Genomic DNA, 13,319 nt, shown 5'->3' on the forward strand with positions numbered 1-13,319 from the left:
AAACTCTGAAGTCTAAAAAGCCGAATCTCTGGATTTTTTTTTTTTTTTTTTTTTTTTTTTTTTTTTTTCTGAGAAGCTGAAAGCATACTTTTTTTTTCTGAGGAGACGAACTGCAGTGGATTTAGTGTTAATTTAATGCAATTAAAATTTAAAAAGGATCCTTAATCTGAATATAAAAGAGAGTGCTTTATTGAAGTTGACTCTGAACTCACAATAGGTATATACTTTTAAATCTGGTTTTATGATCATGTTTCATTCAAGTGCTGTTAGACAACAAAGGAATTGTGTTTCCAAAAAAAGGTTGAACAGTACTGATTAGCATTGCAAAGTCTGCATTTAACAAGATTAGTTTTTAAACTAAACCAGTATATTTTAATTTTTTATATGCACGGATTTAACGTACGTGGTGAATAACATCTCTTTATAGAATTTTAAGTATTTGAGACTCGTTATTGTTTAAAGAAAAGTTGCTGACTTCATCGCAAGTGTAGCCTAGTAAAAATGGGGCCTGGAATAGTAAACTGTTGCAGAGCTGAGGCAGAAACTGGTAACCTTCTGACCTCTGACTTTTACTGGAAAATGATATGCAACATAAATTCAGGGGGCCTTTTTTTCTTTCAAGTATGTATACATATATATTCTAGTGGTGCTGTTCACAATGCTATAGTTTAAGTGGTGTCAGCTTATTCATTAGAGCTCCTTGCTTTTGGGGCAAACTTCAAATCCATGGGATTTTTTTCAAGGCGGAAGAAGCTGCTTCAAAAATAAGCTTTGAACTAAAATGTGGTGTTTTGAGAGTTTTTTTTTTTTGTATTTGGTAAGGGCTGTTCTTTTATTAGACGGATGTGCGTGTGTTTATGTGGCTATGTGCGTGGACAAAACATCTGTGGGGAGGCTTGCCAGAATGCTCCTAGACCACGTTGGAAATTGAGCTTAGTTCCTGGTGTACTTTGATAGATTTTCAGGCTTCATTTTCTCCTAAATGTGGCATTTTAGTAGTCTGGAGGGCTGGTCGTATCTGATGTGTTATCCTGATGTGTTATCTGATGTATCCATCCTGGTCAGTTCCTAGCAAGGTGCATGCTGCACCCTCAGTCAGGAAGGGTTTCCTGAAGTGAGTTGCAAGCCTGAGTCCTCTGAAATATCCACAGAAGGACTCGTCAGTGATGCTTTAGTCAGTTCTGAAAGTGTTACCCAAACCCCAGTGGTTTATTGAGGCTGGAATTGCTGCCAGTGCTTGGTGGACTGTTTTGTGAAGAAGGCTCGGTGCATTAAAACTTTGGTGAAGAGTAACTACAGTGGGAATTTGAATTGGGAACTGGAGCTCTCAGGTTGAGTTTGGGAAAGGAATTTTGGAAAAGAGATCCTGTCCCTGGGGGTCTCTGTTACCAGGACTTGCCTTCAGGCTGCTTGCCACCTTTGGCATTGTTTTTGAGGAACAGGAATGTGGTAATGCTAGCAGCGGTCTTGCTGAGCCTTGCTTTATGTCTCGTTTACATGAAATGCTCTGAAGGTAGAGATTATGGGGGAAACTCATTTGTTTGATCACACCCATGCCCTCATGTGCACCTTCTGTAAAAACAAACAACCCAAAATGTGATTTTAGCATTTCCCTATGGGGAAGAAGTAAAAAAAAATATGACCCTGAAGGACCGAAACGGAAGAGAACGAAAGGATAGCAAATATCCTGCCTCTCTCCAACCACGTTTAATTTCCAGATGCTGCGATTTGGTGGCTTTTCTTCTGTGGCCTGATGTTAGGAGTGCAACACTGTGGTTAAACCCCTGTGTTCACCACTGCTGGGCGCTTTTCTTGGCAGCAGAAGGAGCCAGCATGGCACTGCCATAGCAGGCAGGTGCTGCGGAGGGGTGGCTGCAAAAGGCTGGGGACCCACGTGCTCATGCTTGCAAGCACAGGAGTTAGCTCGAGATGCACGCATAGCGTGACATATATTCAGTGTATTATGGGCTTCCCTATTTTTAGGAGTTTGTAAAAGTTCCTTTTGGTACCTTCCATCTGTCAAGATCACGTTTGCCACTTAAAAGAAAAAAAGAAAAAAAAAAAAAAAAAGCAAAAGCCAATCTGATCACCAGAAATAAAACCTTCTAAAACTGTCTGGTTTTAGGTTGTTCTCACAACCTACTTCTACTTCCCTTGTTGGGGTAGGTAAAAGCACCTTCTGGGCCAGGTTTGTGACCTGGCTGAAAGTATCACAAGGATGTAAATGTAAGCTTTGCATTTTCAGAGAGGCACGCAGACTGGAAAGCTTAACTCTTTAGCAAGACTTTTCTCCTTAGTCCTTAACCCAGAGTATGTTAAGGGCTATTTTTTTGACTTTTTTGGAGATTTTTCTTCTTTACCTTATTCATCGCTACAAATCCTGCAGAGTGTATTTTTGACCTATTTATGTGTACGGTGTACAACACCCATCGAATGACTGCCTTTGAAATCAGGAGAGACGGTCTTTCCTGTAAACATTTTAAAGTCTTTTTAAACGCGTAAATTTATTTACTTAGTAAATAGTAATAACTCCCAGCTGCTTCGATCTGTCGCAGAAATCCATATTTAACTGCTGGGGAGCTGTTCTGAGGCCTCGTGCCACTGAACAGCAGGATATGTTATTGCGTAGTACGTTGACACAACCTCTTCTAAAGGCCTGGTATTGTGTCATCATAGGGGATAGTTATAGCACAGGAATGCAGAATAATATTATGGAAAAGTCTTCCCGTTGCTCTGAACTTGGCGGCAAAGGCCTTTGGAGGTCTTGTCTCCAGGTGGTGCAAAGAGATCTGAATTTATGTGGTGGAGAAATAATTCACTAAATTCTGTTTAAACGAAGAGACCCAAATTCTTATGTACGGGCAGGTGATGCTGAGCTCACGGCAGCGCTGTTTTATCTCACTGTGTCTTGAAACTTCCAAAGATTCCTGTTTGGGATATTGAGAGGTCTAGTTTGTTTGTTTTTCGAATGGTGAGACCAGGAAGATGCTGAACAAAGCCTTGGTACGGTCACATTTAATCCAGAGTGGAATTTTTTATTTCCCATGTTTAACTCTACTGCACAGCTTAAAAGAAAAAGAAAAACAATCCATCAGTGTCACCTTTTTGTGCATATTTTTTTCTTTCTCTCTTATTTTCTCCCCCAAGCCTCAGCCTGCATTCAGAACATTTTTTTAACCTCCAAATAATTGTTGCTCCTTCAAGCCAGGAGTAGAAAGCAGCACTATTTCTTTATAAAAATGTATCAATGGCTGCAATGGTTTATTTATATTTGTTTTTCCAAGGTTCTCCAGGAATTTGAGCAACCTATAGGCAAAAAGGCAATCGGGTTTATTATTGCTGGGAATCTCCAGGCGGTTGTTTGGAGGCTGCAAAGGCAGAGCTGGGAAGAGGGGGAGAGAAGGTCCACGTTATGTTCCAGATGACTGAGCAAGGATTTATATACCAGCTCGCCCTTTTTTTTTTTTTCCCCTCCTTTTTTTTTTTTTCTTTTTTTTTTTAGCATGAGAGAAGAAAAGTAATAAGAGCAGGGAGGCATTTGAAGCGGTCAGATGGCCGATGACTAATGGGATAGGTGGGCAGGAGCCCTCGGATTGGGTGTCTTAATGAGCACATTTCGCACCGAGTTTGGGCTGCAGTTCCCCTTCACCTTTGCCCTTTATTGACCGAACTGACACTTCATTTTTCACATACTTCCAATTATGGCTGAGCTTAAGTGTCGCCCTGCCTCCTTTCTTTCTTGCCTATGGATGCCTTGAGAGTGGCTAAGGCCACGGAAGATATTTTAATTTGAAAAACTACCATAGCGAGGCAGGTTTAGGGTGTAACCTGAAACTGCTGTCACTTGGCAGTTTCTCGGATGAAAACAAAAGTTTTAATGTTTCTTGTTTAGCGCTTCACCGCCACTCCCCCCCTTGTGCTCCTTCTCTGTGGTGATGTGGGGGATTGCTTTGGGGGCGATTGGGTTGGTGAGGGGTGTTCTCCTTGGAGCAAATCCTTTCTGGCAGTACAGGTGTCCTGGGTGGGAGTCACCAAAGTAGAGAGGTGAACCCAAATGAAAAGCAGTGCCGTGCTTGAACGATGGCTCCTCTTTCCTTCTCAATGCAGCGTCTTCTCAAACGGCTTCTTGTGGTGTAGCGCTCTGCAATGTCCTTTGCTGGACGTTCCCCATATGGAAAAGCAAAGCATGACTGTGCTTGCACTTCTCAAGCCTTAGACCCAGCGTAGATTTGTTGTTTTGGTAATACTTAATGCATGAATGCAGATTTGAGCGTGGCCTGGCTGTGAAGCTTTGAGAAGCAGCTGAAAATGATGCTGGGAGAGGCTGGTAGGATGAAGAGACGGAAAAATCTGCAGTCACCCCTTTGCTGTGAGAAGGAGAACCATGATATATCTCCCACTGCTCAAGCCTGTGTGCATTTCCACGTTGGCTTTTACATGCAGAATCCTTCCAGGGCGGAAATGTCTGTTTGCTTTCGCAGGGCTTAGGGGGTTTCGGAGCATGCGGTTTTCCTACCAAGTGTGGATTCTGTCGGAAATAGTTGGAATAAGTTGTGCTCGCATGGGGTGGGTGGGTTTAAGAACAAAATAGCTGCTGTTAGACCTTCACTTCCCAGCAGCACCGCTGGATTTTGCAGCGTGGTTTTCACTGCCGGCTCTGTCATGTGAAATTTGGGTGAGTAATGAGTGGGCATGTCACCTGTGTGCCAGTGGTGATTGCTTTACATTTAAATACATGGAGACTGTGTTGACGATTATTTACATCCAAACAGAGGCCCCCTACTAAACCACAAAAGTATTTATCTCAAAAAAAAAAAAAAAAAAAGTATGAAGTATTACCTGCTTTATTATGTAGCCCTCTGGCATAGTAATGGCATGGCATATTTTTACTATAATATGGTAATAAAAGAATATGTAAAAGGCAGACAAAGGTTCTGTCTTTTCACTAAGGTGACCCCTGTTACCAAGTAACTGCTTTACTTATGAGCTTATTAAAAACTCAAAAAAAAAAAAATGAGCTTTTCATACTTCACAGGCATTGATGTGAAAATGAGCTGTCCTACGAGTAGTTTTCTTGATCATTTTTAGAACAATTGATTAGCCAAAGAGCCGCTGTCATTAGTTGACATTGACTGATAGCAATTTGTCACAAGCTCCGAAGGTCAGCCAGGCAGTGGAAGCTTCGGCTTGTCTTTGATTGACCTTTTCTGATGCCATTATCATGCGATCGGTTAGACTGGATGTGACCCTCGATTAGAAAAGACAGGGCATTAGTCAACAGGGGCTGCTCCCTGTGTTTTTCCTGGCGCTTTATGTATTGTGAATCCCGAATTAAGCGTAATGGGCTTGTTTGGAAACGGAGCGGTATCAGTTTTCTCGCCGAGGCTCTGCCATCCCCTTTTCTTCTCCTGCTTTTCCATCAAGCAGGCAGCGCTCGGTTTTGCTTTAAATCCGCGTGAGCACCTGTGCTCTCTTCCTTTGACGTGAGATGCGAGGGTTAAGCCAGGCCCATATTTATCTGAAACTCTTCGTGTAGGTGCGTATTGTTCAGCAGCACCAGCGTTAATTATTTTTATCTCCCCAGAATCGTGTTTTTTTTTTTTTTAACGGTGATTGAGTGGTTGAAGATTATGCTCATAACATGATGTCAATTTATCATTCTGTTCGAAAGCTGGGGGGGGGGCGTGAAACTGGTTTTTTCCTCCTTCTTCTGGTTTAGGTTTTCGGCTTTTTGTTTGCTTTGGGTTTTTTTTGGTTGGTTTTTCTTTTTTTTTTGGTCTCATCAGTCTGATTCAGCTGTTAAACTTAGATTTCAGCAGTGTTAAGTGTGTGTGCCTCAACTAAGCAGGGCTTTGCTTCCAGGATGGTGCATGGGAGCAAGTTCTTACTTACAAGCGGGTGTCTGTCATGATTTGAGCATTAATCTATTCCCAGTGTCAGGATTTATTTCAATCATTCGCATTAGCTTAAATGTCTGTTATTAACAGGCATTTTTCTTTTTGCCCTGGCAAAGCTAACTTAAATACTTATAAATGTTGCTTGTTTTCCCTAAATTGAGGGTAACATCATCGTAAATGAACTCTTTTCCTTGTAAAAAAACCCCTTCCTTCTTCCCATTTGCCTTTCAGGGGAAACTTGAATTTCTCTAAGCACCAACTTGTTTTTCAGGTCAGCCCCCAGAGATAATAAGCAGTTCAAAACCAGCACAACCATTTCAGCAGGGTTTAATGTGACTTTGAGTCTTTGCTCAGGAAAAGCTTCCAGCTGGGAGGGGAGCAGAGAGACGACCATGTCAGGAGGCAGATCTTTCAGGCTGAGGCTGCTGCCATCACTGGCAGAGCAGAAGGAGGGAAAAAGACTTTGGAAACTGTTTACCTTTAAGGTGGCTATGGAAATACAAATATTCCTGACTTCTCGGCCCATCTCTAATCAAACAGCAAAATCCATGTGCTGGATTCCTTTTTTTTTTTTTTTTTTTTTTCTATTTTCTTGGCAAGTTTTTCTAAACTCAGAGATGTCTGCCCGTTAAACATCTGCGTGGCTGTGCACAAGCCCATGTATACATAGATGTGTATATAAGAACATGGCCCTGACCCTGAACTGAGAGCATCCATTGGCTTTTGCAGCCCCCAAAGAGTATCTGCACAGAACCAGGTGTTTTACTGAGTGCAGGATCTTGAATGTGCCGGACAGGGGACGCTGGTGGAAAATAATCACATTGCTAAATCGCATCTTGGGCTGTTAGCTAAAAACTAATTCTGGAGGACTGAAGGGCATCTTGCTTTCCTCCTTGGCTGGGGCAGAGAGGGGTTTGGTTTTGTAAGAAGTTGTAGAAATAGGCTTGAAGTTTTTAGTGTCCAAGTTGCCCCTTTCAGTGATACTGGAGTTGAGTGTTTTCAAGATGGCTGATAAGTTTTGTTGTTGTTGTTGTTGTTGCTTTATGTTTCAGTTGTGGTGATTTTTTTCCTACACACCCTGGATGTTTTCACTTAAGTTATGGAAGCTCTCTGGAGATAATGAGCTTCCCATATTAAAAGCCACCTTAGTATTCCTATCTTTAGTGTTCCATCCCATTTGCTTCTCCAGGTCTTGGTGGCTTCAGCTGAGTCTTTTGCAATCTGATGTAGGCAGAGTGAGACTTCAAGGTGTGTGTCATTGACCTCTTTAACTTGGAGGTTAAAAAACCAAGAGTTGTGATCTCGAGATGTTTGTTTTGAGAGACATTTTTATCACGAGGAGTATAAACTCATAAACATGCCATATTTCTGGATTAGCGATGCAACAGGGTATGCCATCAGGCTGCTTGGCACAAACCATTTTCCTCTCTCTCACATGAAAGGCTGGGAGGGGAAAGATGACTAAGGTTGGAGGAGAAGTCTTTAAAATTAGCTGTGTATGGAGAAAGTGGGTGCTTGTCCCGAAATGCAAGAACTGAGGGTGGGTGTTCATGGCGCAGGGGCTGCTCCAGGGTAGGTTTAAAACAAACAAAAACGTTTTACGCCTTGGGTTAAATTTATTGCTACAGAACGGCGTTCCGAGGAGGTCAGCAGGGGACAAAAAGAGATTAGAGCAATTCATGGAAAAATAGGTTCTTCTGTAGCTATTAAAAACTCTGGTCCAGATGCAACTGCTGGCTCAGGAAGCTGCCCAAGTGCTGATTGTCAGAGTGGTGGCACAGCTGCCTCTGTGTGCCCCCACTTGCTGTAGTGTTTTCCTAAACACTCGTCACTGTTTGTGAGACGCACCACCACAAGTCCCAGTTACTCTAGATTTATGTTAAAATAATTTTTTTATAATTCAATTCAGGAAATAAAATGCTGGATATTTTTTGTTTATTCTTTTTTTTGTTTTTTTGTTTGTTTGTTTTTTTAAAAGGCTCTTGCTAATGCTGGCATGCTTTTGTTGGGAAGAAAGTAGACATAGCTTGTATTTTCTTGCCCTTATTACCCTGATGGTGGGAATGGTTTGATGCTATTCATTCAAATTTGACAGGTGATTGCTTCTGTAAATGAATGCACTCAAATCATAATTGTTGCAACAGAATTGTTTGATTACCTGGCGGTAGCCTCTTTCTCTCTGATAGCTTTTGGATCACCTGTTTGCTGAGAGCATTTGACAGTCCTCATGTTTATTACCCAATTGAATGTCAGTAGCAATTGCAGCTAAAGATAAACGAAAATGCAAGTACTTGTTGACCTTGACTTTTTTCCACAAGATATTGGACTTGATGGCTCTATTGCTGTTGAACTGATAAGAGTTATAAACAGTAGTTGAAGGAAAATGTTTTATTCCCAGAGGAAAATACCACACTGCTGTGGGAAATGGCATCTGACGAGCACTCCGTGCCAAATTTGCTTGGTTCACCTTCATTTAGACTGTGGGAAAATAAAATCCAAATTTCCCCTTTTATGACTTTAATATCTCTGCAAACATGAATTCCTGTGCTCTTTGTAAAGTTTTGTTGGCAGGCTGTGCCTATAACAGACTGCGAGCACGAGACCTCGCCGTGTTTTATGATGTGCTATAATGAGGATTCTCAATTCTTCCTCATTTTTTTGGCTGATTTGATAATTACAGGGAGGGAGCAGAGCTTCCTTCTCCTATTCCATGGGAAGCTTGCTGTGTCTGTAACTGGCTAAGGCTGGGAAATGTGTGGCTGTGGGTGGATATTGTCAAACTGGGGCTGTGCTGGTGGGAGGGACAGCCTGGGGATGAAGGCAGGGATGGAGAGATGACACTTTCATAGGTCAAGTTTGCACCCACTTCTTTAGGCAAGGTCCCACATGGGCTCCTTTGCAGGTTTTTGGTAGGAGGGGGCCGATTTGGGAAATGGGAGGGAGGGAGGGATGAACTCCCGCCCCCAACAAATTTTTCCTGCTATAAACCCCATATATCTATTTATATATGTATTTCTCTCTAATCCTACTCTGATATGAAACCTGAAAGGAAGACTTCAATGGAAACAGGAGAAGGCAATAGGCTTTGAGATCTTCCAGGATGAAAGTCGCTGTATAAACATAATGCGTAAAAAGCACAAAAGACAGTGGAATTATATTCTTTAAAACGTAAGTCCTTCTTGTCTCGGCAACTGCTCTGATAAACTCTGTACAGCATTGTAGGAGCTTGTTAAAGCTCCGAAATGCAGGATTAAGCAGTGCTGTAACAGTTAGCAGAGTCAGACGAGTAATCTCATTGCATTGTAATTTTTTTTTTTTAGGTAAGATTAAGCTGGCATTACATTATATGTTTGTGGGCAAGAGGCCATTCTTCAAGGGATTAATTAATAGGATCAGCGCTGTAAGATGCTGACATAATTTTTTTCTAGGCACATTGATGCGCATGGGCTTTTATTATTGCTATTCTTTTTTATTTTTTTTTTTTTTTCCCTTCCAATTTTAAATTCATGAATGAGATGGGGACTTTCTCTGGGCAATCAGAGCAGCCTCTGCAGCTTGCAGCAGTGTTGATGTCAGAGCCACCTGTCATCCTATAATTCACTGGGGACTGCTTCTCACTGGCCTGGTGACCCACTAGTTGGTGACATGAGAAATACCAGAGGGAGATGCCTGATGTCCCTTCCACCCAGGCTGGGGTGGGGTTGTAGGGCTGTGACTAAGCAAATGCCTGACACTGCTCTGGCAGGTCTTTGAGTGAGGGTGAAGTCTTCCACCATTCTGCTTTGTCTCTTTACGTGGCTCCTTCATGTAGCCTTTGGTTTGACATGCTTGAATTTTTGCTGCTCAGGCCTGGAAGGTGGGAAAAGGACGTGGGAGAGCGTGGCTGGTGATGTGCAGTGGGAGCAGTGTGACACCAGGATAGGCACTGCCACCGCGCCGCCCTCTGTGGCTTGGTGCCTCCCTCATCTCCAGGCAGCACCTCTGGCATCTAATAGCCACTATATAAATACTTATATATATAAAAAACTTATTTACCTATCGTAAATACTATGAGTATTTGTTTATATATATATATATATTTTATTTTTTTTTCCCCCCCTCTTGAGTATTTGAAAATCTCACGCAGATTTTGCAGTCGGGTTTTTTGCAGTCGCTCTTTGCCGAAGCGTGATGTGAAAGTGTGGGAAAGAAGAAACAGCATATAAATAAATAAACAAAAGTACAGTGGGGACAGCCTTTTCAACTACCTGTCCCTTAGCCTTTAGTTTTCCTGGGGCTGAGTCTGTGCTGTGGGTGAGGGATGGTCCTTGCAACCCCAGTACTCTGTGTTGTCTCCAGGTTGTAAGTACATCTTTTGCAGAAGGACAGGAGAAGACCTACTAGAAGACACCGCTTATGCCCTTGGAAAAGACCTAATGGTGGCAGACATACCCTAACTTATTCTGAAATCTTCCCCAGTGCTCTGAATAGCAGTGTCACATGGATGCCTGCTAAATATATTCTGGAGTCTGTAGTGTCCTGATGGACCTCAAAGAAGGCATATCTTCGCTTTCTCTGGGCAGCAAGTGAAGGTCACGGAGCCAAGGCTTGTAGGATGGAGAATCTTTTGTTGGTCTCATTGCTGGGCCAAGAGAATCTCCTCCCTTCCTCCCTCCCTGGCGCAGCAGTGAGGGAGAAGCCCCACGGTGGAGTTCCTGCTTGGGGCCCTGTTTTATAGCACATGCGCTGCATCAAATGCCTTCCTAAAGCAGGGGAAAGAGGGAATGAGGTCAGCATTAGCTGAACAGCTCGAAGTTAAGTGTCATTTAAAATGGGGTTAAAGTTTCAGGGCGCTGCAATGTCAGAGTGTGGCAGCCCCTTGCTGAAGAGCAGGGGATAAGGTGCAGGCAAATTACAGCAAGGGTGAAAAGAGACAACAAAGTGGAGTTGAAATGTTGTGTTCTTTCTGTACTTCTCCTTCCTCCCTTCCCCACTTAGTAAAGCATCTATTTATCTCTCCTGTCCCCTCATCCTGCCTGTGGCAATGAGAATGCCCCAGGAGAGGCTTTTGTGCAGGATCCTGCCTGCTTGCTTTCTTTTTTTTTTTTTTTTAATCTGTCTGCTCTAACCCGTGCAAATTCTGCATGAGGCCAGCTGTGTAAGGGAGCAGGAATAGTGGTGATGTTAATTCAGTATAACTGTTGGACAGACTTGGTATGGTTTTGTGTTGTAGTTCCGTAATGGGCTGTAGGATGGGCAGAAGGATGTTCTGTTGATGAGCAGGCTGAGCCACAAAATCTTTGAATGTCAGTCTATAAATATTTATTGTTTGTGTGAGCGTTTGCTCATATACGTGCTTGGATGTGACTGCTTCCTACTACTACACACTTTTATTCTGTCAACCTGGCAAGAAAGGTGGTAAAACAACCACCCTTGCGAAGCACAGGGCATTTTTAGAGCCTTTTAGAGCCTTCCAAATTTTCTTTACGAGGAGCGTTGTGCTAAGTTCCTTGGTGACAAGGACAGCGACAAGAAACAAATTAGGAAGCAGTGCTAACATTAGTGTCTCACCACGTATTTAATCCAGCTAAAAAACCCCTAAGGTGGCCATAATTTACCAGGCTGAAGAGCAGAGAGGGCTGGCATAGCCACCTCATCAAGGAATGCAAAGTGATCACTTGGCTTAATTTATTCCAAAGGGTGTTGGTGACTTGGTTGAGTTTAATCCCAATAAAGTAACCAGCTAACAGTCTGCAGGAGGAGCATGTTAGTCATGACTTGTGCATGTCATCTCTTCACCAACATTAATTAAACTGCATCACTGAAAAGCAGAATATCCATATTATGCAATTTTACAGTGCGGCTTTCCATACCTAATGTACTAATATAAATTAGAATTGCTTCATACAGATGCATTGAAATGCTGTGTGTTACCAATATACAGATTTCATTTACGGTTGCAGTTGGTGTATGTTAAATGACAGTGTTAAACTTAAAAGTGCCTCTCAGGTTGATAAATGCCAGCTTGATACTAAACACATTAATACTCAGTTAAAATTAGCAATCAATTTACTTGGATATTGGAGGTTAGCCAGGGATGGATCTGAAGTTGTATTAGGTATATCGTACTGGTCTGAATACATCATATGCTGTTGCAAAAGCATTGTGCTAATTTTAGCTTACAAAGAGGATGAAGATAAACTGCCTGCTGCTAGTTTGCCATATGCTATCCTGGTGATAATATTCAAGTCGAAAATATTCTGCAGAGAGTCTTATTGTTTCAGTAAAAGAGAAGTGGAACAGAGTTAAGCAAATTTCTGCTGTGTAAATGTATACAAAATAATGAAATAAAGCAAATCTCAAATGCTGGTAGATGAGATCTGTGAAATTTGTTTTGGGTTTATTGGCTTTCATGGGAGTCAGCAATTTATTTTAGTATATATTTGATCCAATTGTATCCATTTCTCGCATGTAAATCTTAAAATCAATCTAAATAAAAATCGAACTTTGTTCTGGTAGGCAAAAATATAGTCTGAGTTGCTCCTAACTAGTTAAGCCGCCCATCCTTCAAGTTTTGGTACAGGAATAAAGGCGGTGCCGAGCTGATTTTTCATGAGCTTCTCCCTTTGCTTTGTTTGTTTAGAAACGCAACCCAAATTCTGGTTTCCGTGCGGGGAGGATTTTGCTGTTCAGTGAGGAGCATTTGCCTTCTCCATCCGCACCCCTGGCCAGGAGAGGGGTGTGTGAGGAGGGGTGTTTGAGGAGGGGGTGCCCAGACCCCTGGGGCTGCAAGGGCTGGGGGGAAGCTTTGCATTAGCAAGTGGTGAAAAGCCTGACCTTCGAGTGACCTGGGTCAAGCAAACCCCCTGCCGGAGTGTCCCGTTTGGACACGGATACCTGTGGGGTGAGGGAAGAGATAAAGGAAGGGGGGAGGAAGATAAAGTAATCCCGTTGACCTGGGAACTTCTCTGATATTACAGGCGAGGGAACGTCAGGAATAATAAAAGAGCGGCAATATTTGCCTGCCCCCCGCCCTGTATCTGTGTAATGTCATTTCCAAAGGGCTGGAGTAGATAATGGCAAATGTGCTTCCAAGTATCAGTTCAATCTCCTGGAGTGATGGGGAGGACTGGACGCTCCGATCTGGTGGGTGCTGGAGAGTGTAATACAATCCTCGCCGCTGCGGAGAGAAATTGTATAAATGGACAAAGATCTGCTGATTGCATCTTCTGCTAAAGTGTTAAGTAAAAGATCTGGCTATAAGAGATGGCAAGTCTGCTATTGTCTGGTCTTCTGGCTTGTTTTTGTAGGGGTTTTCACAGGAACAAATACCCATTGCCAAAATAAAAGCAAGCGGTGTGGCCGGTCCATATCATGGTAGGACACATGCTCTTGAGTCAGCGTGGGCAGGAAGCTTGGCAGGTCTCTCCCCCACCATTGCCA

At 42.6% G+C, this 13,319-nt stretch overlaps 1 protein-coding gene across 3 annotated transcripts in view; it reads left to right on the forward strand.

Moving 5' to 3' along the window:
• MEIS1 (Meis homeobox 1) overlaps positions 1–13,319 on the forward strand; it is a 109,291-nt gene that overhangs the window by 28,102 nt on the left and 67,870 nt on the right. The gene's annotated exons all lie outside the window — the stretch shown is intronic.

This window comes from Hirundo rustica, chromosome 3 (assembly GCF_015227805.2).
Source record: "Hirundo rustica isolate bHirRus1 chromosome 3, bHirRus1.pri.v3, whole genome shotgun sequence".
Lineage (NCBI taxonomy): Eukaryota > Metazoa > Chordata > Aves > Passeriformes > Hirundinidae > Hirundo > Hirundo rustica.